This window comes from Cricetulus griseus, chromosome 2, assembly GCF_003668045.3.
Source record: "Cricetulus griseus strain 17A/GY chromosome 2, alternate assembly CriGri-PICRH-1.0, whole genome shotgun sequence".
Lineage (NCBI taxonomy): Eukaryota > Metazoa > Chordata > Mammalia > Rodentia > Cricetidae > Cricetulus > Cricetulus griseus.
In genome coordinates this window covers 53,854,624-53,881,438 of record NC_048595.1, presented here as the reverse complement: position 1 = coordinate 53,881,438, position 26,815 = coordinate 53,854,624, and the positions used below count along the sequence as shown (strand labels likewise).

The window sequence follows — 26,815 nt, the reverse complement described above, 5'->3', positions numbered from 1 at the left end:
TAGAGTGGATGGAATTTTGGCTTTGAATTTACTGTTGGGATGCCTAGTTAAGTGTAGTAGTGTTCCTTTTGTAGTGGTGGATATGTTCCAAGCCCCCTAGTAGATATCTAAAACCATAGTGTGTGTACATGTATGTCTGTGTGTCTGTATAAATAAAATAAAATATATTTTATATATTTATATATAAATAAAATAAAGTTTATAAAATAAACTTTGTGTGTATAAAATAAAGTTTCATTTAAGGGAAGTACTTTATGGCTTCTCTCTGATACCTTAACTGCCTGATTGCTGTGTTTGCACTTTGGAATTATTAAGTAAAATGAACTATATTACTACAGTTGATGTGTGATGATCCCTGGCAGATAGTATATACACACAGTGTAGAAATACTGGATTACTGAGTGGCCCATGGGCAGGTAGTATACACAGCTTGCAAATGCTAGATGAAGAGGTGATTCATGTTTGGGGTGGAATGGAATAGGATGGTACAAAATTTTGTTATCCTCAGCCACATGCAACTGGAACTGTCTGTTTTTGAATTTCGTATATCAGAAACTCAGTTGACTGCTGGCAACTGAAACCACAAATAAGGGGACTAGTGTTTTTGTGCCTATCAGGCCTCAGTTTCAGTACCCATCATTTCAGTGGGCTGTTGGAAGGATACAATGCCATGGAAGAGAATGAAGGTGATACAGATGGCAAGAGCTCACCCAGGATTTGGTGTGTGGCAGGTTTCCTTTATATCTGAGCCCCTTGCCTTTGCCTCCATCCTCCCTGCAAAGCAAGTTGAACAGAAAGGCTCTAAAACTGGGGAATAAACAAAAACAAACCCAAACGGAGTTTGACCTCCTTTAGGTATGCAAGCATGGAGGGTTAGGAGCTATTTGAGGGGAGTACACACTCTCTCTGCCCAACAATAGCAGGTGATGTTTTGCTGACCTGCTTTTCTTAAACAATTTGCACAGACCGGGAGGTGCGAGCCAGAGAAGTACTGATGCCAGGAGCCTGCCAGTTGGACCAGGACTTGTATCAACTCTGGAGATCAAGTGGTTAGTGGATCAAAGTCCCGCAGTGTGTTTTCTGTGCCCCATCTGTGTGCTCATGTTTCCCTACCTAGAAAGAAAAGAAGACAGAAAATCCTGGAGGAAGGGAAGAACCACTTCTTACTATTGTTTTCATTCTCTCTACCCCCTTTAGCACCCTCTCCCTCTCCATCCTTCTTCTGCCTTTCCTCACTCTTGGTAAAATCTCAAGCAAAGTGTCAACTTGGAAGGCCTAGCTTCTTGACTTTGTCACTTATGGTTTATATGTCACTGAATTGAATCACTTAACTCTTTTGGCTTTGAAATCTTTGAATTGTTACTCAATTGTGTGTGTCCCACATACATACCTATTAGAGGGGGGGAGTATGTGTGTGTTCTACATGTGTTCATGAGAGAGAGAAAGAGAGGGAGAGACAAAGAGAGAGAGGAGAGAGAGAGAAAGAGAGAGAGAGAGAGAGAGAGAGAGCACCTATTACACATTTGGAGATCAGAGGTAACTTTTCAGGAGTTGGTTGTCTTTCTTCTGCCTTTTTAAATATGTATTTTATTTTATACATATGCCATATATGTTTAAAATACTGTAGGTGGTTTGCCTCCTTTCAGTGAACCACATGTATGTCTGGTACAGCAATTTTTATCAGATTCCTTCTTTTATTCCTACCCTCTTTGAAATCTCTTGCTCAATACAGTATGTACAGTGAATCTCAGAATTTATGACAGTTTTAAAAACATATTTTAAAGTTTTTTACAAGTGTATATTGTATGTTGAACACATTTCTTCTCCATGCCCCAGCAATCCCCTTTCTCCCCTTCCTCTTCCCTTTGTCTCCTAGTGAGCTGGTTTCACTTGTACCCTTATGTAAATTGCACATGTTAAATATCACACAAACATGGGAAAATATACCTTAAAATTGTATTTAAACATTTACTACTTCAGTTTGCTTTTTAACTTTCTTTTTAGTTATTCTTTGTGTCTTTCACATCATGTGTCTCTATCCCATTCATTTCCCCGTCCCTTCTTATCTGCCCTCTGCTCTTGCAGCACCCCCTCCAAATAAAATAAAATGTAAGAGAAAAAAGAAAAATCAAAAGGAAAAATCAGCGTCATCATGGAAGCTGTTGTGTGACACAGTGAGTCACACAGTAAGCCCTTTTATACCTATATCATTATTTGCAAGAGTTCATTGCAAAGAGGCATTGGTCTGGTTTGAAAACTCTGGTTTCTGCTACACTATCTATTCTGGGCCCTCACTAGGACTCCTCTTGAATATCCTGTGCTTGCTCTGTGTTGTGGAGATCCTACAGCTTTGGGTCTGCAGGACTGGTCCCTTCACATGCTCCAGCAGATCAGAGATGGGGTGGATACTGAGGTGGGCCAACTCATAACTCTGGTTTTGGGTCTGGGTAATTGCAAGGTTGGTCAGCCACCAGCTATCCCCTGTCCTCACCACCAGGGGGAGCTCTCCAGCATTGCCCTGGCTAGTTTACCCCTTGCAGCAGGGGCAGGGCCAGTTCTCCTGCTTTCATCCCTCAGGGCCAGCTCTACTGTGTTGCCCTGGTGAGGTCAGCGGCCACTCTCCCCAGTGCAGCTGCAGCTGGAGACGGGCAGGGACAGCTCCCTGAGACTATAAGTTTTAAGACTAGAAGAGACTTTAACTCTTCTTCTCAAACCTTCAGTCTAGGCTGGGTCTTGGCCCTCCCTGTCCTCTCTCCCACTCAGGATACCAGGCACTCGTGGGCACCTTCTTCTAGTCATTCATGACAGAAGATTCTGTTTCATGTAATTACTAGGCTAACTCTCACATCAAAGCTTGGATCAAATGCCACCTTCTTGTAGATGTCTTCAATGTCACCTTATTTAAAATTGCAACCTCCAGTTCCCAATCTGCCTGTCCTTTTCTAGTTCTCATTCTTATCAGGTACATTTTCTAAGAGCAGTATCCCTCAGTTTCCAAGAGGAGACTGGTTCCAGGACTCCATTCCAGATATCAATAGCTACTAAAATGCTTTTTTACAAAATGGCACAGTATTTACATATAACCTACCTACACCTTCCTATGCACATTAAACTATAACTAGATTACTCATATACTTAAGATAAGTATTACATAAGTAATTGTTATACAGCATTATTTAGGGAACAGTGACTAGAAAAAATTCTGTACATACTCAGTATAGAGACAGCTAATTATTTAGGGAACAATAACCAGGAAACAAATTCTGTACTTACTCAGTACAGATACAACTTTTTTTTTCTAAAAATCAATTTGTGGTAGATTGCCCTTTGGCTATAGAACCCAAAGTTGTTTATTGTATTTATTATCTGTTTGTGTGTCTGTGAATGCTTGTTTCTTCTTTATAGAATGACAGCCCCTGAAGGCAAGAAGTTTATCTTTTTCTTCACTGATACATTGTCCAGTAGCTAGGATAATGTTTGAGTTGTAGTAGGTACCAAATATTTGTTGACTATAAGATGCTAAGCTAGATGTGGTCTCGAGTGTTCTGTAATCCTATCACTTGGGAGGCAGAGGCAGGATTATTCAAAGTTTGAGGTCAGCCTCATCTACATATCGAAATTCTATCTCAGAAAACAGCATCATCAACAATAAAACAAGCAAACTAACTAAACAAAAATAGAAAAAAAAACTAGATGAAGAGTTGAAGCCAAACACATTTCTGATGATATCTGAATATTGTACTTAAGGCAAGGTTAATTTAGACTTTCAAGCTCTATGAGTTTCTGATGTCTGAAGTCATAGCTCCCATGGGGAACTAATATCCATAGGGAAAACACAAAAGACCTCTGTGGCCAGTGACACTAAAGCTGACTCTTTCGGGAAGAATTTAAATTGGACAAAGAAGGTGGTGGAGAAAGCCAGTGCAGGGGCCACTCCAGAATGAAAGCTGGGAGCCCTAGGGCAGGCAGGAATTGAAAGGTGGTCACTGAGGCAGAAACAAAATGGAATATTGGTGTGATAACAAGCTAGGAAGTGGACCGAGACCCAGTTACAGTGGCAGGTGGAATTTCTAATGGGATTCTGCCAGCAGTGGGAAATCGTAAGGGTAAGCTAGAAAGTGCCATGACTTTTTCTAGATGATCACTATGGTTATTGTTTGGTTAATGGAGGTGTGTGTGTGTGTGTGTGTGTGTGTGTGTGTGTGTGTGTGTGTGCCTGTAACTATTGTGAAGGAAGGAGGACAGGTTCCAGATAGGACGTTACAGTGTTCAGATATGGGTAGCTGTCATGGAGAGAAACACATGAAATAGGGATGTATTTTGGAGGTATAATCAATGAGGTTTGATAATTGATTGGCTGTGGGGGCAAGGAAGAGGGAGGCAACAAGAGTAACTCACAGATTTTGGCCAAAGTAATGTGAAGGATGCAGGCACTGTTTGCCAGGATATGGAAGAGTGGAGCACGAGCAGACTGAAGAAGTCCATGGTCAGAGCAGCCTGCCTTGGAGCAGTGCGATTTTGGCTAAGCATTGAAGACATTTCCTACCGCACTCAGACATCAACATATCCTATGTTGGAAGGCAGTTTTTTGCAGCATGTTAATCTCTCTCTTTTTTTTTTTTTTTCATGAGGGACCAGCAAGGCAGTGCTGCCTTGTTTAGTCTATTTTTCTCTGCAGTTACTTTGGTTGTAGTAAATTCTCAGTCCACTTAAGAACTGGGCCTTACTGGGATCATGGTGTAGGTAGCACTTGTAATTTTTTTTTAGGATTTATTTATTTATTATGTGTACAGTGTTCTGTCTGCATGTTGCCTGCAGGCCCGAGGAGGGCACCTGATCTCATTACAGATGGTTGTGAGCCACCATGTGGTTACTGGGAATTGAACTCAGGACCTTTGGAAGAACAAGCAGTGCTCTTAACCACTGAGCCATCTCTCCAGCCCAGCACTTGTAATTTTAAAGGAGTATTCAAGGGATAGGCTATTGAAGAGCTTCCAGATGGTACTGTCACAGGAAGACTTGGACTACAGTCTTAGTTTTGTTTTTGTTGCTGTAATAAAAGAACATGGCCAAAAGCATCTTAGAGAGGAAAGTGTTTATTTGGTTTACACATCCCAGGTCACAGTCCACTGAGGGAAGCCAAGGCAGGAACTCAGGGCCGGAACCTGTGGGCAGGAACTGAAACAGAGGCCTCAGGGGAACTCTGATTCCTTGCCTGCTCAACTTGCTTTCTTATACTATCCAGGAACATGTTCCCAGAGGTGCACCACTTTCAGGGGGTTGTGCTCTCCCATATCAATCATTAAGTAAGAAAATGAGCCCACAGACTTGCCCACAAGTGAAACGATGATGGGATTTTTCTCAAATGAAGTTCATTCTTCCCAAATGACCCTGATTTGTGTCAAGTTGACAAAAAACCAGCCAGCACAGACTACATAATCTTTGAAGTCCTTTCAGCCTTGGACCTCTATGATTTAATAGTTCAGCCAGTAGGAAGGTGCTATAGAAAGAGGTCCAAAACTGGAATAGATAGAGGAGGGTCCTAGAGTGAAACAGGTTCTGAAGTGGCCTCTGTGACTTCATTCCTGTCTTTAAAGTGAGAATTTCCTTTCTCAGGGCAGTCTGGATTTTGGAAGCACTTCCATAAGCTTATTCTCTCCCCACTAATATAAAAATGTTTATGTGCCAAAGGAGACTGAGATTTTTGTAGTGGCATACTATTTTGAGAGTATAAGACTATATATATATATATATATATATATATATATATATATGTATGTATGTATGTATGTATGTATGTATGTATGTATGTATATATGTAGTCTCAATGTTGGCTCTGCCTTGCTTTTCCAAAATATAAAATGCAGGGCTTCATAGCTGCTAATTCACAGGACTGTTGTGAAGACAAATGAACTCCTGGATCCCAGCACAATGTTTTATTAAGCCACCAACATTCTTGAAATTGCATTCTCATTGTCTGCTCTCATTCTTAAGGTGGGAGGGCATAAGAGTACTTTATTTATAAGCCATAGACCAGGAACCTATCACAGGTCATGGCTCAACAAAAGGCTCCCAACAAAGACTCATTGAGTGAATGTCTTATATGTAAGTTTGGGAAAATTAAACATGTTCTTTTCAATATAGGCAAGAACACATGTGAGGAAGAACATAGCTAAAGTTGGAGGCTGTAATTAACTCTATTGCTGCATATGAGAGTTCTAGGGAGCCCAGGGCCTCTCTGCAGTGTTTTGTCCTGGTGTCCTCAACAGTTGGTTCTAAACCAATTGAACCAAAGAGAAAGAGATGAAAATATCAGATCTGAATTGAGAATGTCGCCTTGGCCTTTGGCAAAATTGGCTTCCTGAGGCATAGTTGTTCAGTCACAGGTATTCAGTCACTGAGGCAAGCTGCCCCTTCTGAGAACAGCCATTTGCCTCCCAAAAGAGTAGGAGGCAAATATTCTCAGATGGCACAATGGGAAAGGAGGATAGCCATGTGGGAACAGAGGTCCTTGCCCTGACCACTTCAGCATTGCTGGAGGTAATGCTGCAACACTTGCTTCTGGGGAAAAATAGTGTCAAAAAATGCCAATTTTTTCCTATAGTAGAGTGTTACTGTTTAATAACCCAAACGAACACATATGTATGCATAAAATAGATAAGGGATTGTTGTATACATCATATTTGCAGAATATATTATTTTATATGTATATATAATGTATGTGTATCTTGACATGTTGCATATTTTAGTCTCTATGTTTTAGGTAGTTTGAATTAATTACAGTCATCATAATGGGAAGAAAAATGCCGTATTTTGACCTAATAGGCTTTCTTTTATACCTCTGTGGCCTAAGCAGCAAAAATTATTAGAAGCAGTATAATAACTAAATAAAACAAATCAGACATTTTTAATTTTAAAAATACCAAAATAAAAAATAAACAAAATTTAATAAATTAGAATAAACATTTTGGTTCAGCTAAATATAAAATATTTAGTTTAAATATATATTTTGTATATATATTGTTTAGCTGGGTGGTTCTTAGAGCCTTCCTCATGGTAGTTATGGAGGCGGCATTTGGCTCTGGCATCTTTTGAAGATGTCTCATTTGGAGTTAGCACCCAATGGTGGAGTTTGGATGACTCCTCTGTACTGATAGCACCCCTCCTCCCACTGGTTCCTCTACTCTCTCATATGAAGTACTAAGGGCAATCAATCTTTTCTATAGCAGCTAGCTTTCCCTATAACTCATTTTCCTAGGGAGCCAGGTGAAAACTACAATATTTCTGATGACAGCTCTGCCATACCTCAAACATGACTTCTGTTCCATTTGTTTGGTCAAGAAAGTGGCTAAACAGTTTAGAATCAAGGAAGAGAACTAGACTCCATCTTTCCATAGAGGAAGTGGGAAAAAGCAAGTTATTTTTAATTTCCTTTACAGAAGTTTCACCATGGAAACATGAGAACAGACAAAAGCAACTAATAGACTTTTGAAGGATTATGTCACATGTACATTTTTAATATCATATGGTTCTCACAAGGACTCAAAAGAGGTGTTATTATCCCCATTTTAAGTAAAGAATTTAAGCCCCAAAGATCTTGACTTGCTAGTCAATAGACTAAAAAAATCAAATCCATTTATTTCTGATTCTAAAGTCTTGTGTTCTCTCTGGAAACTACACAACTTCTCACTATTATAAAATTTTCACTTATAGAATATAAATTTAGGATCTTTAAATGCCTAGGAAGTAGTAAACTTTGAAAATAGTTTTTACAACAGCTTCAGTGGTCCTGTTTAGGTTCTTAACCAGTATTTAGCAAGCTGGTCTCAAGAAAAACACACCCTGCCTGGAAAGTCCTATGTCCTGGTCTCTGCCTTATTGATGTGATTAAATGCCCCAAGTAAAGCAACTTAAGAGAAAAGGGACTTATTTTAGCTTCCAGTTCTACATATATACAGTCCACAAGGGTGGAGAGGACAAAGCAGAAGGTAGGAAATACTTGGTAGCCATAATTGGAAGCTGGCGATCATACTGCATACACACTCAGGAAGCAAAGAGTAAATGGAAAGTAGAACCAGGCTACAAAGCCTCAAAGCCTGCTCCCACTGACCAGCTCCCCCAGAAAGCCTCTGTGTATCAAAGGTCCTATGATCTTCCCTAACAACACTACCAGCTCAGGACCATGGGGACACTTCACATTCAAACCACAACATCCCACAGGTGGGAGAAGCTGCTTTCAACCAAAGGCTCATCAATGGAGCTTTCACTACTGCAGATCCAGGTGCGTGCCAGACAGCCAGAGGATGTGACTTTAGAGGATGATGCTACAGTGTTCTCATTTGGGCCTCGTAGCATGCCCACTACATCCTAGAGTCAAACCCAGTCTTTTTGTCCACAGCATTTTGTAGAGAGCTCACCTAGCATGCACAAGGCTCTAGGGTCCTGTCCCTAGCACTGATAAATAAATAAGAACAAATAAAATATGTAGCTTAGCAAAAACACTGTATATTTTGTCTTAACTTTGCAGCATCCACTTTCTACAAAATAAACATGTTTTTATAACAAGTATTTTATACCTCCTTTAGGAACCCTGAAATGGAAATCATGTGACCATATGAGACTGAAATATGATCATAAAAGAGAAACAAGAGGAAGGTATTTAAAATAAAACAAGAGCTTAATAAGTATATGCTGGAACACATCTATATAGGATGACTATATTAATTGTTCTCAAACTGTGATGACACTTCAATTCAACCTTAAAAATTGTATTACTAATTATTACTTATATAAAAATACAATGAAACACTCCTGCAGAGGGCAGCTGTTAGAAAGTTCTAAAAAGGTCAGCATCTCTTTCTGCAGGTCACTAATGAAGTGGTTCAGACAACTATGGACCAGCTCTGGCCTCAGACCCCAATTTGATTAGCACTGTTGCATTATCCAGTGTAAGAGCATCCCTGAGGTTTTTCTGAAAGAATATCAAGGCTCAGCTTCAGACCGAGGTATTTTAGCATAGGGCCTGTGCCAGGCTTCACAGGGAAACCCAGTAAAGGTACAGAATAAGGTCTAGTACCATAAAGTGTTGGACGTATTGGAAGAAACAGAAAAATAATGCATTAATCATTTTTAAGATCTTCATAAAATGTTATTGTGAAGTAAAACTTCAGGAGAAATGAGATCACCTCACCGAAATTGCCCCAGCCTCTAAAATTCCCTGTCATTGGATCATAAATTGTCTCACTTTACCACAACACGAACAGCACAAGGTTTCAAGCCTTCCACATCTCATTCTGACTCTTAACTAGACTCAGAGAATGGGGCAAATGGCATCCCCTCATTCCCAAGTTCATCTTTCCAAAAAGCCAGTAGATGGTTCCCTGCTTCTGTAGGAGTCCAGATGGAACATGATGATATAAGAACTTAATTGGTGCAACTGTTCTCCTGTCTGCTGGTGAGGAGCTTGTGATCACAAACAACTCACTCGGGGCCATCAGTAGTCTCCGGAGAGGTACCACCCCCATACCATTTGTGGACCACACACTGGTGTGTGAGTCACCTCCTAGGATGAGTGATGGTTGACTCAGCTTCGGAGAGCTTCCTATTGAGCCAGCAGTTGTTCTGAAGTCTTGGAACGAGAACAGAACAACTTTGGAAGGAAATGATCACCATCCCTCATCAGCTGTGAGGCTGTTAAAGCTGGAAGAGGGTCTCGCTGATCACCAGCAACAGATTCCGGGTTCTAGGGGGTTCAAGGCTCAGATCGGTGTCTGCTGGAGGGACAGCATCCTGGGTTTCCCCAATAGTGCTACCTAGAGGTACTGAGAACTACTTATTCAGGAATGACATCTTTTAATCACTTATTATATACAAAATGACACACATGTGCTATTTCTCAAAAGAAGCATGGAGCATGTTCCCGGAACCCTTCTGGATGTTCGTTACTACAAGCACTACTGAGCCCTGTGTATGCTGTGTCTTCCTATACATATGTTCTTCTGCAAGTTTACTTTATAAATTAGGCACACACAGAGAGACTAGTGATACCACTAATAAAATAGGACAATTATAAGAATACTACAAATACTCTTAAAACGTATGAATTTGTAGGCTTTTCCACTTAATATTTTTGAACTGCGGCCTAATAACACCAAATAAAATTAAATTCTTGGGTAAAGATGACTTCTATAAGAGTTATACTATCCTGATGTCTACTGCATAATTGATTTAATTTAGGTACAGCCTGCTTAACAATCTGTCAAAAATCAGGGGTCAGTAAGCAGAGAACTGGCTTCCGCATACTTGCCTTCAGGCACTGATACTCAATGAATACCTGATGTCAGGCAGCTGTCTGGTTCTTCCATGAGAGTGTTCTTGTCCATGTATTGAAAATGTACACTTGCCTCAGTTCTATGATATGTGCACAGAATGTGACGTGAAGGGTGAGAGGCACCACCAAGCTCCAGTGCTTGGTCATACACCACATTATAATGGGTATTTGATACATCCTCTTAGATTTGAAAAGGGTCCAGAGAAATGCTCCTTGCTTTAACCATGATAGATGCCTGATGCACGCTATCCATCTGCCCTTCTCAAAGCACACATAGGCAATGGACACAGAATGAATACATGCCCAGTAATAATTACAGCTCTCGTGGGAGTAGCTTAGGCTTTAATATGGCACAGGTAAGATTGCAATGAAATTTTAGAACTCTTAAAACGCCACACACCATTATATCTTACGGGATTTCACCCCAACGGCTTCATAAATTTAGTATTATTTTTGCAAGCTGAATAGGTAAAGGCATTCTGTGCATGGTGTTGAAGAAGGACATACACCGTATGAAAAGTAGGTGAGTTTCTTTTGAGACATAATAACAGGTACTGTTTATTAATCATTTACTGTATTCTAGGTTTATATTAATCTTGCTATATGATAGTTCATTCTATGGAGGCCTTATAGTGGGTCACACTGAGGAAAGTTGGAAGGACTTTAGGAAACTTGTCTAAAGACCATGATCTAGTGTTTCAAAGGTATAATCATCATCATCATCATCATCATCATTCTTTATCAGTTCTTTGAGAATTTTACCATATATTTTGGTCATACTCCTCCTCTCTTCCAACTCTTCCAAGATCAATCATTTCTGGATTTGTGGAGACAGGGTCTCTATGACTCTGGCTGGCCTAGTACATACTATGAAGACCAGGTTGGCCTAAAACGCAGCGTAGTCTGTTGGCCTCTCATTCTGGGTGCTAGGATTACAAGCATGAGCCACCATGCCTAGCCTCCAAAATCATGTTTTTTTTCAGGTTGGGTCTTCTTCTTTTTTTTTTTTTTCGAGACAGGGTTTCTCTATGTAGCTTTGGAGCCTATCCTGGCACTCGCTCTGGGGACCAGGCTGGCCTCGAACTCACAGAGATCCGCCTGCCTCTGCCTCCCGAGTGCTGGGATTAAAGGCGTGTGCCACCAACGCCCGGCCAGGTTAGGTCTTAATGAACAGAGTTGCATGATAAGCTTAAATGGGCATGAAGTAGTTTGTAGCCATCTATAATGTTATTTCCGTTAAGTAGATTTTATTTTACTTAGACCTCCAGCTGTGTGGTGTCAAATGTACAAGCATTTCTTCTAGAACTTGAGAATGAAGGCAGCTGTGACATGTATGAATTAAAAAGAGTAGGAATTTGACAGTAGGCAAAATACACTATGGGCCCAGTAGGTCTACTGGATGACTGCCACGCAAGGTGAAGATGGGGGCGTGGTGGTGAGAGGGTGAGGGATCCACCCTTCCAGTGTTTCCAGCAGTCTCACCACAAGTACAGCCCTTCTGAATAATAGTGGGTGAAAATGGGAATTTTCAAATCTTGCTCTCCAGTCTTAATGAAGCCAAAGAATGTTCTCCTCTCACACAGCAGTGTGCATTGGACCCAGTCAACACGCAGAAATTGACCATGTGCAAGTTCTAGCATATCTAGTGTGCAGTTGAATGCTTGTGGCATCACATACATCTGTTACCTGGTTATGGCCATGTTTCTACATAAGTAGAACTTTGGGACTTTCAGAAAAGTCCAAATAAGAGACTTGGTGGTGCTATCAAGTCTTTTTACATAGTCACTAACAATATGGTAGTTAAGCTATGTTGTGGCAGGTGGGTAGATATTTTGTATATGAGTTAAGAATCAAAGGACTTGTATGTGCACATGCACAACAAACAAGGCCCTGAACTGTGAGCTGAAGTGCTGAGAGAAGTGTAGGCTGAACAGATATTGGGAGTGTTTGCAGGCATTGAAACACATAAGTTAGTGCTTGGCAAGGCGTTGGTGGCGCACACCTTTAATCTTAGCACTCGGGAGGCAGAGGCAGGCGGATCTCTGTGAGTTCAAGGCCAGCCTGGTCTCCAGAGCGAGTGCCAGGATAGGCTCCAAAGCTACACAGAGAAACCCTGTCTCAGAAAAACCAAAATAATAATAATAATAATAATAATAATAATAATAATAATAATAATAATAATAATAACAACAACAACAATAAAGTTAGTGTTTGTACACTCAACTGGCTAATTCAACCATTATTTATTGAGTTGCTCCTCTATGTCAGGGGACACATTATCATTACAGATTATCAAATTAATGTGTGGCTGTCATCCAGAAACTCATTGCTAGAGGTTGAAATGTATCATCTGAAATCCCTTTGTGGAAGTCTTGATCCCTAATACCTCATAATGTGACTGAATGTGAGAATGTGGCTTTTAATACAGGTAGTATGAAATAAATTGGGTGGGCCTTAGCCCCCAAATGGTGTCATTATAGAGATTAGGGCACAGAGGCAGGTGGTTTGACACAAGAGAAAGAAAATGGATTCAGAAGAAGCCACCCTACTAACCCCATGATATAACTCTTCTGGCCTCCATGAAAGTAGAAAAAATAATTTCTGCTGTTAAAGCTACTGAGCATTTGGTATCATGTCATGACGCCTGGCTCTAGGAAATGAATGTATGCTGGGAATGTGGATTGTGCAAGATGTAGCTTCCCAGACTTCAAACCCCCATGTCATTGGGAGACTTTAGACAAGCACAAATGTTTCCAGGTTGCCATACGATGATCCAACACTTTGCCTTTAGCTGGGGATGGGTGAGTTTGGGCATGACCCTAAACTCTTTTTACATACTGACTCATTTACTTATGGTTCTGCTTCTTCCTCAGGGTAGCAGAAGCGGGAACAGGGTTCAGAGGACTGTAGATATGATGGAGAGAGCTGTCTGGGAGATGACTTCAGTGAATCAGCTCAACTTCATTCCACAGTATAGAAAATATATAGGACTGGGGAGCTGGGGGACAAATGCTAATTTGCATTACATGGCACACTCCTATCCTAAGGTTTCATATATGGAGGCTGGGTCTAATAGCAAAGCTCCTAATACAAGTTTTAGTTACCATATGTGCAGCAGGAAAGCTTCTAGCAGGAAACTGTGCCAAAGGTAATGATAGAGATAAAGCAGGCATCCAGGCTTAGAGACAGCTTTCAGGTAAGGTCAGTCCTCAGGGCCAGCCCTAGAGACATTCTCCAGAGAAGGGTAGATAGAGAGCAGGAAGTCTTGCTGGGGAGGGAGTCCCTCATGTTGCTGAACTTTGGAGAGTGCTGCCAGGCCTTGATAGAATGCAACCTCTGACCATCAAGGCCTCCCAACAATTTACTTTACTTTCATATCACCCACTGGCATCAGGAACCTGACTCTGACACCTGAGAGAGGTGCCTTAGTATGCCATCTGCTTGATATTTCCTCTCTGGTCCACTCAGGGACAACCTGTTGACATTAAAATACTCCTCCATAGTTTTAACCTGTTCTTCCCTGCCACTCCATCTCTTCTGTCTCCACAACACATGCCATTTGTTTTCTTTCCCTATACCCTATATAGCCATATAGACCTACATGTGTACAGGTTGTTTTCACTCTTCCATTATTGTGCTTGCCTTCTGCACATAAATATCTCTCTCACACTCTCTGGTTTTATACTTCCAGAGCTCAACTTTGTGCCCACCACACAGTTTTTGCTCCAGTTCTATTAGAAGTGTAGAAATTGGAATTAGACCCTAGACCCTAGCTTCTTTCTTTGGTACAGTGCCGTGTCCTCCAAGAACAAAAAGTATTCATCCAGGAGAAAAACAGGAAAAGGAATGCCTCTGCAGGCTAGTGTGTACATGGGTTGCATGTTCATGCACACACTAGCATGAGTAACCACGTTATTTTCAATAATGATTCCTAGCTCTGACACCAGACTACTTCCATTGCTCAATTCAGCCTGCAGTGTGATGACCAGTTTTCCAACTAATTAACCAAATGCCTGTTTTGCTCAGTCAAACAGCACAATAAGAGAGAAGGGTGTTGAGACAGGGACAAGAAGTCTTGAGAGCCGAGAAGAAAGCCTCACTAAGCAAAGGACATTTGAGCTTGCTTCGAATTTTGAGCTCCTCTTTTAAGAGAGATGAGCCCGTGCCTCACTATCAGTAGAAGCCATGAGTATTCCAGAGAGAAAATGGGATAGGCCATGTCATGAGACTTGGGATTGTGCAGTAAAGATGAAGTAAGCCTGTTGTAAGCATCGGGGGTAGTGGTTAAATAGAGAATTAAAAGCTATGACCAAGCAACATCTTTATGTACAACATTCGCTTACATTTTAAATAGCCATAGAATATTTTAGGTTTGAGCATTGTTTACAATACAAAAAAATTGGAAATGGTCAAGATATGAGAGCCGATAAAGTACAATGCCTTTACTAGGAGCAATATTATATGATAAAAATAATAATAAGCACATGATTCATATGATTGTAATAAAGATATTGTCATAACTATTTCTTTTGAATAATCATTAATATGTCAGGGTTTGGAATGATCATGTGTATTTAAAAATATAGTAAAATTCTAATTGGAGGAAACAAGTAGAAGGAAGCAATGTTAGTAATGGTTATCGTTGGGTGATGTCCTTCTTCACTCTTAGAGCTTGTCTGTGCTTGTCAGTTATCTACAATGAAGATGAAAGTGTTTCATAATAGACTTTAAAAAACTCAGCAGGGCCTGGTGGTGCAGGACTGTAGTTCAGGATCAGAAGTTCAAGACCTACCTGGGCTTCACGTGAGTTCAACCTGTCTGTCTGGTTTGCAGAGTGAATTTAAGGTCAGTCTGGACAACTTGACATGACCCTATCACAATTCTCAATTTTTTAAAAGTAAAGCACAAAAATTCTGGTGGGGATACAGTTCAGTGGTACAACATTTGCCCACCAAGTGTGAGACCCCTGGTTCAAGGCCTACTGCCACAAATGATTACAAAAGAAAATGCCCATGTCCTATCCCAAAGATTTTTTATGTCAGTCCTTTAGAAGCTATGGTCAAAGGACAATGTTTTTAGGAATCTTGGGTGGCCAGAAAAGAAAAGGTCTCAGTATCACTGAGACACAAAGAAAGGATCAAGAAAGGAAACCAAAGACCCACAGCTGTAAGTTTGCTTATCCTCTAAGAATGACAGGTGGCATTAGTTGCTGGTCTTCCCAGTGAACTCTGGGAAGGCTGATGCATTGACTATGTCTAGGCCCAAAGGGTAGAAAAGAGGGTCAAATCCCACCACAACCCAGCACCACCTTCAGTCTCCTTGAAGGCTTCCCAGTGACCTTTTAGTTTCCAAGTGGATAGTCTTAGCAGTAAGTGCTGTACACAGGTCAGCCAACCCCTTCCAGACATGTTGAGTTCTGTCCTGCTGTGTGAATCTGCTCAGAAGGTTACTTCCCTATGAGATGCTTGTGCTATTCTCTGACCCTCTCTACAGTAGGTTAAATGAAACCAGATGTAATGTCTATTTCACAGGGCCACACACAAGTAAACAGGCTAAACATAAAAAGAACAGATAAGGGAAGGACTGAATGAATGCATGTTCCTTGAGTTTTCTCCCCTCCTGGTCGTGGGTCCCCAGTTCTGTAGTAGTAATTTCCTTCTGACATGGTTTCTGAACTTTCAGATATCACCCCACACCTCATACTAAAATTCTGAGCTCAGGAATCTGTACAGTAGTCCTCACTCAATCCATGGAGACACAGCTTCCCTAGACTGACCCATTTCAGAGGGCAGGGAGGTTTTCCCTCAGGGAATAGCACACCCATTGGTTGTCCTGTGTCAGACCATCATTCCTGAAAACATACAAGCAAATAACATATATGGACTGAACAAGTTATATTTAGGAATACATATATGTATATACATATACTCACACAATAACAATTAGTGAAAAAAAGATGCCATGAATTTGAAGGAGCGTGGAGAGGAGCATAGATGATGATTTAAAGGGAGGGAAGGGATGGGGGAAATGTTGTAATTATGTAATGATCTCAAAGAAAGAATGACCCATTTCTGTAATGCAATTCAAGGTCTTAACAGCCATTGTGGAAGTCACTAGTGTTCACAAGGTTAGGGCTTGGAGTACATGTGAACAATCCCAGTGTCACTATTTCTCTTGAGGCCTTGAAGACCTTAACACTACATTGTGGAAGAGGCACAGCACAGGGACCCGGAAGCCCAAGTCTCTGCTTGTTACGTAGCTTTGAGGCTCACTCTGGGCCAAGCATCATGCTGAGAGTCCCACATGAGTATTCTCAACTAACCTTTGGGATAGGCAGAGGTTGCTTCTACCTGTGCTTCACGGACAGGAAAATGGAAGCATAGAGAAGCTCAGAAAGGGATTAACACTTGGTTTTGTCTTTTAGTGGACAAAGACGCTGTTTGTCACTTAGAGTCTCTGGCCTTCACTTTCCTTACTTGTCAAATGGGGATAATTAATTGTCCTGGCCCTGTAGAATTATTACAGAGAATTGTCAAAAAGATGCAGTGGGAACAACCACTGGGACCTGCAGTAAATTACTATGTCTCTGATTTTCAGAACGCTGCCTGGAGACCCAGCTTTCTCTCCATGCCTTCCCATTCCAGATTGTTGTCCATCAATATAACAAACATTTCCAGCCTTTTTCTAATCCTTAACTTCTTTTTATAGACCAAGAGTAATTAATTACTCCCAAATGGACACACCAAAGCCTAATTTTGCCCAACATATAGCAAGCCATTCATGAATATGCATTCATATACTATTTTATTTATTATTCTTCATGAAATCTATTTCAAGTGAGAACAGTCACTTTATGAAAGTATTAAATTATCTCAGCACCCTGGCATTGCTCTGCTGCACTCTTCCAGCAGAGGGCACTGTTTCTCTATGAAATGGTTAGCCTAGCTTTTAAAACCAGACAGATTTTTGGAAAGGGGTTTGTTTCACCAGGGACCCTGAAAATAAATGCATACCAAAGTACTAGAAGTTAGTGATAACGATCATGCAATTTCAATTTTACTTTCTGAAGAGAAGTTCTAGTTAATGCAGAAATGCCCATGCTTGTGTCCTGCAAGGTTGGTTTATCCCTTGAGTAGAGTAAGGGCCTGTTAGACAGTTTAGCCCAAAGTACTCAAAGATGAAGCCAAGTTTAGCCCAGTTTCATGTTCTTTTATTGTTGTTTGTTTTGTCACACACACATTTATTAATATTATTATCACTGGGCCAACATATTAACTACAAGATAATAGATAAAAACATAGATTTAATAACAATGCTTTAAAAACAACCCCAAAGTCCTCAAAATGCCAAGTCCTCCAGCCCTCATAGTGACAGCTCCTGGAATTCAGTTAATTCACACTATTTGGGGGGGGGGGCATGGCATGTGCAGGCCTGCTCGACAGTCCCTGTTTAGATCCCTGTATCTACCTAGACCTCAGAACTAGAGTTTGTGACCCAAATGCTCTGGTGCAAACCCTTCATGCTGACACTGGAGTTGAGAAATAAGGAATTTACTCACCACAGATGAGGTGCTGATCTCAGGCTAGCTCCTAGGTCTTCCAAAATATAGGGCTGTGGTGGTTTCTCATGGCTGCGGTTTCTCAGGCACAGAGGCTGGTTCTGATCCCCAGCTATGCCTCAGTCAGTATCTCCAGTCCTTTCTCCTCTTTCCCAACAGACTGGGGTTCCAAGGAGGACGAGAGAGGCCAGGAGAATTCCTAAACAGAATAAGTTAGATGCAAGGTGAGGCTTGGGGAGGGGTGCGGGAGGGGGGCAGAAAGAGAGAGGAGAGGAAGTGGGGATGGAGAAAGAGAGGAGAAGAAACCTACCACAGGGCTTTTCTCCAGGCTGCTATTGTTCTCTAAATTCCAGTTTGGCTTCCCAGCCTCCTAATTTCTTTGGCTGGTAGGTCAAGGAATAGGGAGTCAGGGTCTCGATTTGCTCATCTGTAAAATGGGAGCACTTTGTAGGGATGGTAAGAAAATGGTGTTCTGTGAGTATATTATCCGTAATTCATTCCATCATAACTGCCTGACCAGATGGCAAGTGTTAGGTCACATGTGTGACTGGAACATGGCTGTCCTCAATAAAGGCAGCAATTACTTGGGAGGAAACAGCAGAGTCAGGCTCCTCGTTTCCCTGTCAGTGCTGTGCTTTCAGCATCAACTCTTCAAAGGTCAACAGTTGTCTTCCTAAACCAGTGATTCTGATCTTGGTGATACATTAAAACATCCCGGAGAGCTTTAGAAATTCTTGATGTTCAGAGTTTCCCAGTCTCTGCAAACCAGGACTTTAGGAAGTTAATGTAGTCAGTCCTGATGAGACTGAATTCAAAATGCTATATAGGCAAGAAACACTGTCTTCACCTCTCTCCCTGTTCTAGCCTGGCCCTCACTCTCCCTTATTTGTGACACGCTTTTACTATGATGGCCATATTCCTACCCCTGGACTCTGGCGTGTTAAGTAAATCCTTCTAAGCCTTGGTTTGTTTACCAGAAAACTATGGGTCTAGGGGACACAGTTATGGACCCATACAGCATTCATTATCTCCCCTTTCCTTCCTTAATTCACTTGTTTATCTCCTTTTACCATTCATTAGTTTTGTTGTGATTTTTAAAAAGCAGCATGCGAGAGAAAGATGCCATGCAACATAATTCAGGTGGAGAGATGTTTTATTAGGGAAAGGGATCGTAAAAAAGGGGAAGGGGAGGGGGAGACCAGCCTTCAAGGACAGGAGCAGTGAGAGAAAGGAAAAAGGGATGGGGGATGACACAGACAGAGGTAGAGAAAGAGAGATGGGTGTGGGCAGGGCCCTTTTAAAAGGGAACATAGTGAATAGGCACAGGTGGTGCTCTTAGTGGCTGCAGCTGAGGGCGTGTCCTGTTAGATTTCCAAAAGCAGACCAAATAAATGCCTAAATACTAACAAGTTTTGGGATAAGACTGTGGTCCAACTCTGTTAAATAACGTGTGACAGGAGACTTTAAGGAAATATTTTGGTTCTAAGAACTAGAAGGTACCATATGCTACAGTGATTTGATCATGAGAACGGTTGTTACCCCATTATAACCAGTTGAGGGTGAGGGTATCAAGGGGCCCAAACTGAAAGGTGACCATTGGCTGGCTCACTGGGTGTGTTCAGGTTAAAGTCATAAGGTTGACGGGTAGAAGGGGCCTACTGTCTACTGAGTCCCTGCCATGTGCCAGTCCTCATATTAAGTTGTGTAGACTATTTGTTAGTCTATGTAAGTGAAAACTGCTGTGGCATTATGAAGCAAACAGCCTCTGGGGTTAGACTCTTTTGACTTTAACTTTAGCTTCAGTCTTTAAGCAAATACTCTGGGAGCCATTGTCTTTCAAATCACCATAATATCTGTCTTAGGGTTTCTATTGCTGTGAAGAGACCAGGACCATGGCGACTCCTATAAAGGAAAACAGTTAATTGGGGTGGCTCTCTTACAGTTCAGAGGTTCAGTCCATTATCATCAGGTCAGGAAACATGGTGGCATGCAGGTAGACACGGTGCTGGAGAAGGAGCTGAGAGTTCTACATCTTGCTATGCAGGCAATAGGAAGTGAACTATGACACTGGGCATAGCTTGAGCATAGGAAACCTCAAAGCCCACAACCCCCCCCCCCGAAATTACATGATTCCTCCAACAGGGCCACACCTTCTAATAGTACCACTTCCTTTGGAGCCATTTTCTCTCAACCCAATACAGCATCCTAGGCTGGAACTCCCTTGACGTAGGGCTTTCCATTTTTCCAAAGTGGAGTAGTTCTGACTGCCAGGAAGTTCTGTTTGTAAGTGACATCTGCTGCCCTTGAACTTCTACTTGCTAGTCCTAACCATAGTCATTAGAGATAAAGTACATCCCTTTTTCTTCTAAACATGGACACAAGCCCTTTGGAAATATGGTCCTGGAAGTCAGTTCACCAAGACTCCTCACCTCCAAGCTATTCCCACCTCAGTTTCTCAGCCAATCTACTACTTTCCATGATCCCAATTCCTTTTTTGATCTAGACAAAAACAAAAAACAAAAAACAAAAAACAACAACAACAACAACAAAAAACAAATGAAATCAATATTCAGAGAAGTTAAGATATGGAGCTAGAGACTAATTATATGTATTTCTCAATAGATATATGCGTGTATATAAATTATTATACTTTGAAAATTGTGAATAAAAATTATTCTCTGTGTGGTGGTTTGAGTGAGACCATATATTTGAATACAGGGTCCCTAGTTGGAGGAGCTGTTTGGGAAGCATTAGGAGGAATGGATTGTTAGCAGAGGCGTGTCACTGGGGACAGATTTTGAGATTTAAACAGACTAGTGTCACTCTCAGTGGTCTCTTTCTGCCTCTGACTTACGAATCCAGATATGCACTCTCAGCCATTCCTGCTGCCACGCCTTTGCTGTGACATGGACTCTAGCCCTATGAAACTGTAAGCTCAATAGATGCTTTCTTTTGCTAGTTGCCTTGGTCATGGTGTCATATAACCGCAACAAAAAAAGTTCCTAAGATAGAAGTTGGTACCAGGGAGTAGCCTATTGCCATGACATGCCTGACCATGCAGTTCTTTGGAGGAATGTGCAAGATTTCTTTGGACTAGGAAAACATTTGAATGCTGTAAGTAGAACTTAGTGGACCATCAAGTGGGATCTTAGAAGATAGCAATACTGAGAGCCATGTAGATTGTGGAGGTTTCAGAGGGCATCAATGTTAGCAACTGGGCTAGAGACGATTACTGTGAAATTTTGGCAAAGAATGTGGCTGTTTTCTTTCCTTGTCTTAAGAATTTGCCCGATGCTACATTGAAAAGTAATAAACCAGTTTCTTTGTTGGAGATTTGGAGACATCTTAACATTGATGTGGTGGTCATTTGCAATCTCCTTTACATAGGTCTACAGAAAATGAGGAAGTAGGGTAGAAAGAAATACAAAACAAGCAGTTTAAAGCAAAAAGTAGCACCAAGAAACTAATGCTGGAGCCAGGGTTTGTGCTAGAAAAGATAAGGACGTTAAGCAGAGGCCTGATCTAAAATGAAATAAGGGAAAGGTGCCTTCAAGGCAAGAACCCACCTAAGCCCCCAGCTTGTGAAAGCAAAAGGCCTGAGGAACTTTCTGCTCCTTAGAAAGCAACAACAAACCAAGGGTGCAGCTGATGTGATTCGAGAGCACCAGGGTTCACTCCAATTGCTAGTCAAATTTGGCAGTGTCATCCATGTTATTTTAGCTTTAGAATCACGAAGGGTTACAGGGGTAAAGGCGTTTTGGAACCTTCCTCCACAGTTAAGGAGAGCTCCTGAGGCTTGGAATGTGGCAGGAAAGTCATATTCCTGAGGCCCTGAGAAGCCATTTTGTAAAACTTTGAAAATGAAGCCTGGTTTGTGTTGGGGACCCTAAGATGCTGGGCATGCCAGACCTATGAGACACCTGCCAAAGAGAGCTACACAAAGGGAGTGGAACTGGCCCCCCCAAAAAGAAGTGTGTTTCTGTGAACAAAATTGAAATGGTAGAGTCATTGAAGCCCCTTGACATCAGACGTGAAGCTATAAGATTTAGAGTTGGTCCTGTGGGTTTTGATTTTTGCTTTGATCCTCATTATGCCTCATTTTGGAATGGCAATATATATCCGGTGTCACTGTATGTCGGGAGTATTAATTTGCTTTTATAGAGGGTTACAATTAAGGGATTGCCTTGAATCTCAGAAGAGACTTTGGACTTTAAAATGATGTTGAGACTGAAAGAGACTATGGAGACTTTTGAAGTTAGACTAAATACATTTTTCATTGTGTTACGGCCATGAGTCGATAGGGGGTATGAGGTATAATGTGGTGATTTTAATGAGAATGGTTCCATAAAATTATGTTTGAATGCTTGGTCACCATTTGATGGAAATGCTTGGAAAGGACTAGGAGGCTTGGGGACAGGTTTTGAAGTTTAAACAACTAATGCTATCCCTAGTGCATGCTCTCTCTCTCTCTCTCTCTCTCTCTCTCTCTCTCTCTCTCTCTCTCGCTTGCTCTCACTCTCTTTGTGTGTGTGTGTGTGTGTGTGTGTGTCTGTCTGTCTGTCTGTCTGTCTGTCTGTCTGTCTGTCCGTCTGTCTGTCCGTCTGTCTGTCTCTGCTCCTACTTGTAGATCAAGATATGATCTCTCAGCTATTCCAGCTGCCATGCCTTTTCTTGGTCATCATGGACTCTGACTCTAAACCTTTGAAACCATAAGCCCAATTAAATACTTCTTATATAAGTTGCCTTGGACATGGTGTTTTCTCACAGCAATATGAAAATAACTAATATGCTTGAGTATGGTTGAAACTGTTGTTCATGATATTTAGCATCCATTGCATTTCCTTTGTGACTAAAGTTGGCATATGCTTTGGTGAATGTTTAAGATCCTTTAAGTACATCCCAGCCAGATAGTTAGCAAGGTGCCCTGGTCAGAAACTAGACCTTTCTTGCTCTGGTCAGATCTTTCTGATCTTTCCGTGAAGGGCAGGTGGTGCACACTGGGTACCTAGAGAATTGGACCTACAGTTTCTGTGGCATCCTGTAGTGCTTATTTTTCAGATTCATTTATATTTTACTTTACATGCATTTTGCTTATGTATATGTGTGTGCACCACGTTTGTGCCTGGTGTATGATCATTGCGGTGGAATAATCCTTCTGTACACATGTACTGTGAAAGTGTGTTGCTCTCATTGTTAATAAAAAGCTGATTGGCCAATGGCTAGGCAGGATTTGGGGGTAGGGAGAATGCCGGGGAGAAGAAGGGCAGAGTTGAGGAGATTCCATGAAACATTGAGAGATGTACATACATGAGATAAACAAGCCCTGGGGAAGCACATAGATTAATACAAATGGGTTAATTTAAGTTATAAGAGCTAGCTAGAAACAAGCTTAAGCTATCAGCCAAGCATCTATAATTAATATCAAGTGGTTATGGGGAGTGACTGGTGGGACAGAAAAGTCTGCCTATAGATCATAGGCAGTGAATCCCCTAGAACTGAAATTACAAATGATTGTGAGCCACAATGTGGATGCTGGATCAGAACCCAGGTCCTCTGTAAGAGAAACCAATGCTCTTATTCACTGAGCCATCTCTCTAGTCCTTGGCTGCTGCTTCTGACTTTGCTAAGCCTTGTTCAGGCTTTTCTTTGAAATTTGTGAACTCCCCATGTTTCCCCAGGAAATTCTGTTCTTTACTAGCCAGATGGAATTTCTGTTGCTTGCAGCAAAAGACTCCTGATTTATTAAGTATAAGATAAAGGAAAAATAACTTTATGAAATATTAATAAAATAGTCTTAAAATAGTGAAAAACATAAAATCTACTTTAATATCTATTATAATAATTATCATAAGTGATATACTTATTTTATAAGATACATAAATGTTTAATGGTTTTCATATTAACTTTTTATGATAAAAGAGCATCTACTCAGAAATCTCTGCAAAAAATCATATATATATATATATGTATACACACATACATATACATATAAGTATATCTATATACATAAAGGCACACATACATGCATACACACATATGTATGTGTATGTTGCTACATGGCTGCCAAAAGTGAGATTCTATGTCCAGAAAAGACTTTAAGCAATTCCATCTCAGGCCCAATCACTTGGCTACTTTTGATCTGTTTTTATTTCACTGGGAATGTGGGCCAGTGCTTATTTTCATAACCAAATTAATTAATGAGAAAATCCTCAGACTTTTCATTTATCACTTCTAAACACCCACTTTTGATGAGTCAGTTGCCATTTGAGCAGTATCTGGTGATTTTCAAATTAATTAAAACAGAACAACAATACAGTCCAGTTCTTACTCAAGTGTCTCCAAGGGATTTGACTTCATCAATCCTTCAACCACTACTCAAATAGGGAAAGGACATTAGTCACCATTCTCCAGTGAGAGTGGACAGGACACAGAGAAAGTGTTTGTCAGTTACAGAGAAGCACTGGACTATATACCCAGTTTAGAGCCATATTATTACATTTAGTGGATATCTGTTACATGCTGAGGACTTGGGGGGGGGGTGTAAGCTATGTTCCTCTAAGGGATCTGTTCCAGTCCCCTGACAGTCTGTAGCACAAGGGGAGACAAATCTGCTTGGAAATGAAATGCAGAGACAATATTGTAGTGCTCATTAGTCACAAAGTAGCTGCAGTTGGTTCTGAACACAGTAGAAAATTAACTTTCTTAGTGTTTATATCTTTATTCTATATCTGAAAACATTTGTTGGTATCTGTTTTCAAGGCACTTTGACATACTTCTTTTCTCCCAGGGTTCACACCACCATTGAGGAGGAAGAGCCTTCATCTCATGGGAGAGGGCATGAGGGTCACACCGAGCATTAAGTTCTCTCTCCAACCTCCCCACACTCCTCCTTTCTCCTCTGGTGAACCACCCTGGCCTTGTTATCCTATATCTTGTGATGCTACTTTAGTCCAGCTCTGTCTTCCACTCCTGAACTTGGTAGTCAAATCAAAGTAACTCTGCTTGGCTCTTTGCAGGCAAAAAGAACACAGTATGCCCTAGAGCACTCCATTTTGTCTCCTCCCTGACCTTATTCTTAATCTTTCTCCTATAGTTCTGACAAGTAGAGCTATGCACGGTTATCCCTAGTCAGGACCCTGAGAACCAGCCTGAATGCTGCCCATTTCTCAGATCTCTCTGTAGTCAGACTTTTTCACTGGGACCATCAGTTCCCCAGTAATGACACAGGGGCTTACTGATTATGAAAGCTTGGCAAATAGATTTGTTTCTAACTAGCTCTTCCAACTTAAATTTCTAAAACTGACTTTCTGCCTTGTGGCTTTATTACCTCTTCTCCATAGTGCCCATCCTGCTTACTAAGGGCCTCCTGATATCTTCTTTTTCCTAGCATCCTCTTTGCCCAGAAATCCTGCCAAGCTATTGACTGTTCGGCTTTTTATTAAACCAATCAGCGTGACACATCTTTACACAGCAGAAAGGAATATTCCAAAACACTCTTCCATTTTATGAGCCAATTAATCCGAAACCATACTTTATCCTTATCTCCATGAGTGTGGTCTGTGTCCAGGTTCCTACTTTTATCCATTTTTTATTGCCTTTCTTTTCTACATCCATTGGTCTCCAATCCATATTTTATGCCAAAGGGATTTTCCATAAATTAGATTTTACTGTTCACTTGATTTAAAATCATTCACTGGGGGTGAGGAAGACCTGAGACTTCCTACTACCCATCTTAATAACTGAACACTAGGGAAAGTGTTAAGAGTCAGCAGTTAAGAGTACTTGCTGCTCTTCCAGAGGACCCGGGTTCAATTCCCAGCACCTACATGGTGGCTCACAGTTATTTGTAGCTCCAGTTCCAGGGAACTGGGTGCTCTTTTCTGGCCTCTGAGGTTATCAGACACATGTAGTACACAGATATACAAGCAGGTAAAAATATTCATACAATAAAATAAAATAAAATTTAAGAAAATCCCCAAAATGACACCTCTAATCTCAGTTCTGGAAAGGTGGAAGCAGAAGGATTCCTGGAACTTGCAGGCCATCCAAACCAGCCAATCAATGAGCTCCACGTACAGTGTGAGAGAGCAATCCTGTCTCAAAAATAATATGGAGGACTGCTGAGACAGCTCAGTGGGAAAATAAACTTGCCGCCAAGCCTGATGATCTTGTTTCAGTCCCTGGAACCCTTATGGTAGAAGAGCAGAACTGACTTTAAAAAATTGTTCTCAGCTGGGAGTTGGTGGCGCACGCCTTTAATCCCAGCACTCGGGAAGCAGAGGCAGGCGGATCTCTGTGAGTTCGAGGCCAGCCTGGTCTCCAGAGCGAGTGCCAGGATAGGCTCCAAAGCTACACAGAGAAACCCTGTCTCGAAAAACCAAAAAAAAAAAAAAAATTGTTCTCTAGTTTCCACACATCTTCTGGCAGACGTGTACATGCACTCAAAGACATGCATATAATGAATGAATGAATGTATGGATGAATGAATGCAAATTTTAAATAAAAAATAAGGTGGTAAGCTATAGAGAAAGATACCTAACTTCAACCTCTGGCCCACACATACATATGCACATGAGCCTGCACACATATGTACTTGAGTACATCTTACACAAATGAACTACAGAGTCTTTCAATGGCTCCCAAGGACTTGGTTACAATACCCAAACTTTTATTCATGACATATAAATCTCTTAGGATCTGTTTTAACTCTACCTCCTGTTCATTCAAATTTTCTTCCTGGATCATTTCTCATTATCTTAATCATCTAACAGATTCCAACTCCTAGTCAAATTCAGGGCAGAAGCCACCTTCTATGTGAAGGAAAGACAAACATTGGTAGACTAGTGAGGTAAGGTAGTTGTGCAGTGGTTTGAATAAGAATGGCCCCTAATTGAATGCGTGATCTTTAGGGAGCAGTGCTGCTTGAC

General features: G+C 41.1%; 1 long non-coding RNA gene across 1 annotated transcript in view; it reads right to left on the bottom strand.

Annotated features, from left to right (window-relative positions):
• Positions 1 to 352: 352 nt before the first annotated feature.
• LOC118238305 overlaps positions 353 to 26,815 on the bottom strand; it is a 35,199-nt gene continuing 8,736 nt past the window's right edge. Inside the window, exons 2-3 of the long non-coding RNA XR_004768198.1 lie at positions 17,889 to 18,087; positions 353 to 1,113 (exon numbers count right to left, since the gene is read on the bottom strand). This is a non-coding gene — a long non-coding RNA (uncharacterized LOC118238305). The remainder of the gene's footprint in view (positions 1,114 to 17,888; positions 18,088 to 26,815) is intronic.